General features: G+C 40.8%; 1 long non-coding RNA gene across 1 annotated transcript; it reads left to right on the forward strand.

Annotated features, from left to right (window-relative positions):
* The first annotated feature begins 271 nt into the window (after positions 1 to 271).
* Positions 272 to 6365, forward strand: LOC102386828. Its single transcript, XR_323382.3, has 3 exons — positions 272 to 737; positions 3872 to 4035; positions 5505 to 6365. It is a non-coding gene; the product is annotated as an uncharacterized LOC102386828 (long non-coding RNA).
* The last annotated feature ends 2647 nt before the right edge of the window (positions 6366 to 9012 follow it).

Consider the following 9012-nt stretch of genomic DNA (forward strand, 5'->3'; position numbering starts at 1 on the left):
CCTTGCTGAATTCGCTTTAATCTCTGACAAAGATCCTTGCTAAAAATTTGTCAGTAACTCCTTCCATTCTCCCCACAAAATAATAGAAATAAAGACTTAATTTGGCACTCAGTGAGAGCTTCAGGGGCACAAGGAACACAGGATAGAAATCCAGGGCCACCTGGGACGAGCAATTATACTAATAACATACGACAATGAGGGAAGAGATGAGTATAAGCTTGTTTGCTACATGGACTATTTTAACTAATAGTTCATTTCACATATCTGGGGAAGTTTTAAGATATGGCAAGGGCACCTTTGAAGAAGGAGGTTTTCTTCAGCATGATTTTCTTGTTGACTGGTTAGCTTAAAAAGGCAAGGGATTAGGTGACTCCACAATTAGCAGGTAATGAGCAGTCTTTGCAGGCAAGGAACATTTTGATGGTGAGTAGGAAGAGAAACTTCCTATCCTCCTCATGGAAAAAAGGCCTTACAAGAGTTTTTGTGTAGGAATAAAAGCATTTTGACTCAAAACTAGCTGCACCCCATGCTCAGTTTTCTACCCCCTTAGCAGGGCAGATCCAGAGGGGGTTCACTGGAATGGACACATGCCCCTTTGATTCTTGCTTCACTCACTCAGCAGCTGCACTGAGGGATCCTGACCTGCCAGTGCTCCATGGCACTGGGCTGGAAGTCTCCTTTTCAGGAGGAGGCTAGAGGAGCAAAACAGTAAAAAGAAGACACAAGGAAAAAGGCAGGTGAGCAGACAAAAAGGGGATGGAGAAAGGTAAACAGTGCAGAACAATAAGCCAGACTCCCTAGAGCCAAGGTCTGCTGCTTGTTGCTCTGGGTAATGTCTCTTCCCTTTCTGGCCCTCCCTTCCACATGGACCAGCTAGTGCCTCTGCTGCCTTAGGCAGAAAACTGTCTGTAGCAAAGCCATCAGGAAATGGGAGGTATCTGGGCTCCTGGGAACATGCTGCTTCAGGGAAAGTCCTATCTCCCCGGTTGCCTCCGCCTCCTCCCCACTGCCACAGCTAGCACAGCTGCTGTGATTCTGGTACCAGCATCAGCAAGGACTGGGTAAGTGGTGTGGAGCCCTGGGCTGGGCTTCCAGGAGCTAGAGCAAGCGGGAAAAGTCCCTTCCCATCCACATGGCCAAAAAGGCTGCTACCAGCCAGTAGAGAAAGGGGTAAGCTGGGTGAGCCCTAAGATAGGATCCTGGGAGCCAGGGCACTGAACCATACCTGGGGAGTGTCCCATTTTCTCTTCCCCTCCTCCCCTCCACGTGACCAACCTATACAGCTGCTGCCATAAGCAGGGCATATGCTGCTCTCGGGGAAAGTCCGATTCCTTCTTCCCTTGACCTGGCCAGCCCATCTGCTTTAATGAAGGAGCAAATTTTTGGCACCAGAGAAGCTCAAAATGTGTTAAGTGGCCTGGAGCTCTAAGCACAGCTCCTGGGAGTTAGGGTAGGTGGGGAAAATCCTACCCTTCCCCCCCGCCCTGTGGCTAACAAGGCTGCTGAAATAAGGGAGCAAACTGCCCAGCAGAGAATGGGTTAGGAAGCACCTTGTCCTAAGCCATGCTCTTCTAAGTGCAGCCCTTCTATATGCATGGCCAGCTGCGCTCTACACCTAACCTCCCAAAGCCCAGCCCACATTGCAGGAGCACAAAGAACAGCATCAGCAAAATACCTGTCTTGTCTTTAGTGGCTAGCTTTAAGGTTTCCCAGAACCATGTGCCTCAGCAGCCCTTTTCACTGTGCTCCTGCCGTGCTTCTTGCAGTCCCACACTTACAGACTCAGTCATGTTGCTACTTACTGTTCATGAGACAAGGACCATCTTCACCCCCTGTCCTTTCAAAAAGCCTGGATCTGCCCATGCCCATAAGAAACATAACTGTAGCTCTTCTGGATGCGTGCAGCTTTTCAGCTATGAATACTTACAATGAGATTTATAGATATATAGAAAATATATAGATCTAGAATATATACAATGAGATTTGAGCTATAAAATGGTGAAACCTAGAGTAAGCTTTCATGTTTACTCCTTGACGTCTACCTTAACTCAAACATGTTTTTTTATGTTTGCTGTTATTTTTCTCTCTTCTGTCAGGATTGTAGAAAAATGTATCATAATTAGGACCCCCTGATATTTGGATTTTTTTTTAGCTTATAAATACTTGCTGTCTCAGCATGGTGCATTTTTCTAGAAAGCTTAATAAGGATGTTCATCACTTCTACAGATTTATGTTATCATCTTTAACACACCCTCTTTCAATCCTCTACAAAATGACTCCACTGTCTATCAAGCATTCAAATCTTGGGCCAAACAATATATCTGAGAGGCTGCTGATTTACATCTACATTTTAGAAATTACCTCTTTTTTTTTTTACATCCTCTCAAAAAATACCCCCACACCTTTTATTTTTTTTTGTTTTGAAATATACTTCACATTGTCCACTGTTCTATTTCGTGATCCTTTCCTAGCTGCATTCCCTAATTATATCCAGGTTCAGTTAAATTAAGAGAGAAAAATGATCTGTTTTAATTTTAAAAGTAGTTAATATTTAACGGGCGTCACTTGCCAACTGCCACGAGCACTCCTTTTCAAGTTCCCTCTACAATGATATGGAATAACATATCATTGAGTGAAGCACATTCCCCCCTCCTCACTCCCTCTTTGAATTCTCTCTCCAAATCATTCCTGCCTCTGCATGAGTTTACTGATAAAGAGGTCAGCTCAGAAAGTTTCTTTCCCATACACATCTATCTGCACAGGATCAAGGCACTATGCTGCCTAAGAATCATAGAATCATAAAAAGTTAGAGTTGGACAGGATCGCTGAGTGGCCAAGAAACAAAAACCATGGCATTAATTGCCTTCCAGCCACTTACTGGCAAGTTAGAGAGAATGCAGCAAAAAGAGTGAGATTAAAGACACTGCTGCGACTGCAATTTAGGTAGATCCCTGCCTATTAACATTCCAAAAAGAACCAGGAATACATACAAAAATATTCTGCATACACAATAGGGTACAACCAAGCTGGAAAAATTCTCATTTGTTTATGGGCCAGAGGACTGTTTATGGATTACCAGCATAACACCCGCCTTCAAAAAGAGGTGATCCTGAGAGCTGCAAACCAATGAATCTCACCTCCACCCTTGCAAGTTGGTAGAATCTATAATAAAGAATAAAATCAGCAGTTGCATAGACAAATATGATCTGCCAAGGAAGAGTTGACCTGGTTTTTGTAAAGGAAAATCCTACCTCAGATCTGATGGAGTTCTTTGAGGGTGTTAACAAGCATGACAAGGGAGATTCAGTTGACATAATATATTGGGACTTTCAAAAAGCATTCAACAAGGTCCCTCATCAAAGGCTTTTAAAAAAACTGTGTTGCGCTGGGATTGGAGGAAATGTTTTTTTGTGGACTAAGAACTGGTTAAAAAATAAAAAGCAAAGGGTAGGGCAAAACGGTCACTTTTCTGGATGGAGGTCAAAAGTAGAGCCCCACAGGGATCTGTGCTGGGCCCAATTTTATTCAACACTTTTATCAGTTACCTGAAAATAGAGGTACACAGTGAAATCTCCAAGTTTGCAGATGATACCAAATTATTCCACATTGTCCTCCCAAGCTGCTGGAGAGAAGCAAGCTACCCACCAAATTTCTGTTATTCCAATCATGTCATAGTCCCATGGCTGTGCAAGGACTTCCAATTCTTCCGCCTTGTTTCCTGGCTCTATGCATTCATGTACAGGCACCTATGGTAAACAGTTGATTCCGGTAAACTGAAATGATGCTGACCATCCTTCATGAACTATATTTTAGCAGGTGTTCTCCTACTGACCTCTATCTAGATTGTGATTGTAATTTGTTCTGCTTTCAGAATGGGAACAGGCATTCACTTCACTGCAACCAGTGCAGGTTTAGGCAGCTTACTTTAAGCTGCTTAAACCTAGACCAAGAGTGGTGCATAAAGCTGTTTGCCACTGTCAAGAGAAGAACATGCAGCCAATCCTACACTTCTAAACGCAGTGCGGGTACCCCAAGGTAGGTAACTTGATGTGCAAGGAGGGGCTGGCAGGTCCATGGTGGGAACTGGTGGTGCCTGGGGGAGTTGACAGGTCTGGGGAGGCTGATAGGTTTGTGAGGGTGGAGGTTTTGGTGAGTCTGCAGCACGTGGCTGACCTGCTGGGGGTGGAGAATCAGAAGGCTAAAAAATAGCCCATCCAGGGTCAGGGGGGTAAGAATATCACAGAGGGCTTGGGTGAGTGGCTGGGCTTTCCCAGCCTTGGAGCTCTGCTGCAAATGTGTGCAGGCATTTGCGAGATCAGGTTAACCTAGTTTGAACCTTTTCACAATCTAAGTTTATGTACCTACTGAGGTGAATTAAGATCAAGTGTACCATTGTTTGGCCCAATTAAATCCTGTGAATGCCTAGATGAGTGAGTGTTTAGATCCACCTAACCCTGGTAGCTTGATCTAAAAGTAGCACCTGTACATACCTAACTGAGATTAACGCCAAATGGTGCTATGCACCTTATATAACATATAGCAAGAAACTGTGCCTGAAGCTGAATAACTTACAATCTTAATAAGTAAGATAGAACCAGATTCAGAGAACAAATGGAGATTGGATGCCAAAGTGATTTGCCCCAGGCCACTCAGCAGAGCAATGGCAGCCTTGGGAACAGTGGGTGGTGCTTCCATTTTGAGAAATTTTGTCTACCTGAACATGATGTTTGCATGCCATTCCCCCTTTATTTCTATCCTACCTAACTTCACTTATTTCCCCCTGAAAAACTGTTCTTTAGCTTGAACAGATCGCACCTTCTGTGTGTATGAAAACATAAGACACAAATTATGAAAACAGTCTCCACTTTCTTATCACCTAACATGCTCTCTGACATAATTGAAAGCACTGTGTTACAGTTAGGCTACTTAGTCTCCGTAGCATGTGTAGTTCTAAATGTCATTCTCATTTGAAGTGACTTCTGCAGTTAAAAAAGACATAGGCTAGGGCTAAAGCTGGAAGGAAAATAGATTTTTCTCTTCTGCCAAACTACTGAGTCCATGATTGTGGCTGAGAAATAAATCCCACCCACTCACTTCCCAAGTATGTGCTCCAGCTGGCATTTAGGCAGTCCTAGATGGCTTAGAGGGGTCAAGAGCATGGCCCAGTCCCAAGTATAGAAGAGATGGGCCCAGTCTTTGTTCTCAGTCCCAAGTGTAGAAGAGATACAGTATGGACAGGGCCTTAGAGTAGTAGTCCTCAACCTTTTTAGATGCAAGTCACCCCTCATTAGACCAAAGGTGCCTCTTGTTGGACTCAAAACACTCTTTAGAAAATGCCAGCTCTTAGTTTACTCTTAGTTTTTGACTACAGAAAAATAGTAGAACAATTCTTTTGTTTCAAAGACCTCAGAAAGACCACAACAGGTCAGAATATTTTTAACACTATGGATTCCTGTTTGAAATCTCTGGGTTTATCTTGTGAATTATGTTTGCAAACCTAACAGGACCATGGCACTCTGATTGGAAATCACTGCTTCAGAGTACTCAGAAGAGCTGCACCAACGGCTGATTATCATAAAGGACCGCTTTAGGTGTAATACTCCAAGACTGTCCTTAAAATGGCAGAAGCATCCCTAAGTGAAGCAAAAAAGGTGCAGAAGCTGGGAACCAGCCACGTAGAGGCATGACATGGTTAAGATGAAACAACAGCTATTTTAAGTGGGTAGATCAGGGAGCATTTTAAAATGGGTTTTGTTTTGATACTTAATGAAGCAAGGCTTTCAGGACACATTTCCCTCCCCATTGGAAGAAGAAAAGTAAATCAATAGCTAAAGGAAATGCCTACAGAAGATTAAGTTGCATGAGTCAGTGGGTTCTAGGTGAAAAAACACTCACACTCAAATAGGGGCACCCCTGTATTCTGTCCTCCCTACTAGCAACATTTTGATACATTAATGCATTTTAGCAGACAAGAAAATGTCATTAAAATGTCTCAGCTAGGAAAATATTAGAACACTGGGGAAAAAGCAACAAATACCCACAAGACAAATGTAACAATGCGTTTGTTCCACCACCCCCCCAAAAAAAAAACCAAGAACAAAACCCAGCCATTTAAACATACACATTTCACCACAGTCTCATACTTTTTGTGCAGTGAAAGTGAAGGTCACTGAGAGAATCATTGCATAGCAAACTCTTGGTAATTGTTGACTACACAGAAACCACTGTAAAGGCATGACACTGAAGGAAGCTGGCTGGTAACAAGTAGTTTTAAATGCAGTTGTTCACCCGATGTTGTCAGTGAGGAGGAATAATTTGACTACCTTTCTTTTTAGGAAGAAATCTGGTATAGTGCATGTGACATGGAGGCTCCATTGTTTCAATCAATGGTTTCAGAAAATCGGAATTTTTCAATTCAGAGCCTTGCTTTTTAGTATTACTTTAAAGGTATATTAGTCATTTGATTAATTACAAGACATGCGTGCTTTCCCTTTCTCTCTCTCAGTCACTTTACTTCTGACGCTTGTATTTTGTATGCTTTTCAGGTACAGATAACTAGACTTTGAATGTCATGTGCTCTGTCTGTAATGTCTAGGTGCATTTTTTTTTCTTTCTCAGAGTGCAATAATTCAGTATTTGACATTACAGGGATTCAGGTTAACATAGAAGGTAGTGAAAGTTTTTAAAGATATCTTACTGTCAATTCCTTTTTCCTGCTCTGTCATCTTATTGCAACCCACCATTAATATTTAAAAAGGGTGTTCTTGTTTAGCATAGAAAGGTGAAACATTTGTACAATGATGATGATATCTTAAGCTCAGTGTAAATCTTTAGAAATAGGTTATGGGAATAAAAGGCATAAAATAAAAGGGTAAAAATAATCTTTTAACTACTTTTTAATAGTGTGCTTCATGTGGAGGGGTTACTGCTTTTGAATTGTTCCTAAACGTGCTGAATTCTTCTAGGTAATCTCTGTGATGTATGTAAATATTACAAACTGTTTATGGCAGGTAACAGGCGCAATTGCTAAACAATTTTTCATGTATTCAAAATGGAATGAGTCATAAAACACATTAAAAAAATGAGATAAAAGATTTCTCTGTCTATTCCATAAAATAATTTTACTTGCAAAATTATCCTATTCTGCTGTCTAAGTATAACACCATCATCCTTGTATTCATCAAAACTCAGCTCTACATAATTATTTTAAAACTTTCTAAATGTTTCTGGCCAAGTATGTTTCTGGCAACAAAATCAGTTACAAATAAAATACCTAGGGCAGTTCTTTGCTGTTTTGCCCAACAAATTGTTTCTTATAAAATATTATTTATAGGCTTAACTTCTTTTCTCTGAACTGATTGCCACCACATTTCCCCCACTTTATACACCTATGTCTGGCATAATACTAGAAATTGGTATACACCTAATAAAGAGGATTCCCCTCTTCTCTCCACCCAGTCAAACAATCCATTTGCCTCTTTGAATTTTTCAGAAACAGCAAACTGATCAAGTACTCCTGGAATGTGCCCTTCACTCTACCAAGATAATTAGTTTCAGTTACTTAAACTGAGCAACTATTTCCCTTCAAAGAGGATATTATATTTGCCTAATTGCATTTAAGTGCTAAACACTGTAAAGGATAATGTTTCCTGAGAATGGCATTTTTTTTCTCTCTGCTAGCAAAAGGCTAGGTGCTCCTAACAGAGGTCAATAGAAAGCTGCAGACAGTTTGAGTAAACCATGAAAATTCACAGATCACTGAACACAGGCACATTTTTCCCAAACCACTCACAAAGAATCTTCTCCATACAGTTCATATCCTTATCACATGCATTAAGTAAAGATGAATGGTAAACTGTTGACTCTTCTGTTATGTCATGAAACCATCGAGACGAGCCTGAGCTAAGCAAAAAAAAGCCTAGGCTGCAGATTTTTGCAGAGGACCGACTGGGACATCAGCCACCCAAACCATTTTCACATTATCTCAGTCTTAATTAAAGAACCATTTCAACTGGCTTGTTTCAGCAAGATTTTCACATTACAAATGCTGTAGTTTCATTAGAGAGTCAGAATAGAGACGCTACACAACTTTGCCTTTAATTTTTGGCTAGACAAACAGGCAAACAAACAGTAGAAGAATCTGATGGAAAGCTTAATTATATCAATCCATCAGCCCTTAAATTTTCTTCCTTTCAGAATATCAGGCTCTGCCTTTAAATCCAGAAGGAGAGAAGGCAAGATACCAAGTTTAAAATTCTCCAACTGTCAAAGGCTGTTTTACTAATTATCCAGATTCCAAGGCAATCATACAGCCGGTAATCATTCACCTCACGCCTGGAAACATAAGTCTTGTTCTTTTGATGAATATTTATAAGACAGTGTAAAGCAGTCTACTTTCTTTTCCCTTCAGGCAAGACAATTTGGAGTTCATCAATATGTATTACCAAGGACTTTTATAAAAGGCACTTCAAAGGAAATTCATCAGGCATTCCTTTTGTCTTGATTTCTGTTAGACTGATACTTCCTTTTGACAAGTATCAATAAATTATCCTCTGATGGCTAGAAACTTGATGTCTTATTCAGAAACTTCCTCACACAGCAAAATCTAGGCTTTACATTTCCAGTGAAATTATTAACATCTTGCTCCTAATTTAAAGATGGGGGAGGATGTACTATGCAGTATGAAGAACAAAATAGTCAATGTATTTATACAGTGGTTCCATGACATACGTTACTTTCAGAGGCAGGATTTTTCTATAACTGTGCATCTCAGTGACCTACATTCCTTGCCAATTTTCCCATTTGACATTTGACCATATTTGGAATTCCTCAAAAAGAAATATTACAACTCCCAGACCCATGTGCTCAGAATGAACAATAAGCAAATTAAAACCAGATTAGTCCAGATATGTGGGATTGAATGACAGATTGCTTGTGTCCCAAAAGACTATTGCTTTTCTTTCTTTGGACACTAGCACTAGGATTCGTGTTTCTCAGAAAGGAGGGTAGGGA

Source organism: Alligator sinensis, unplaced genomic scaffold (genome assembly GCF_000455745.1).
Source record: "Alligator sinensis unplaced genomic scaffold, ASM45574v1 scaffold357_1, whole genome shotgun sequence".
NCBI lineage: Eukaryota > Metazoa > Chordata > Crocodylia > Alligatoridae > Alligator > Alligator sinensis.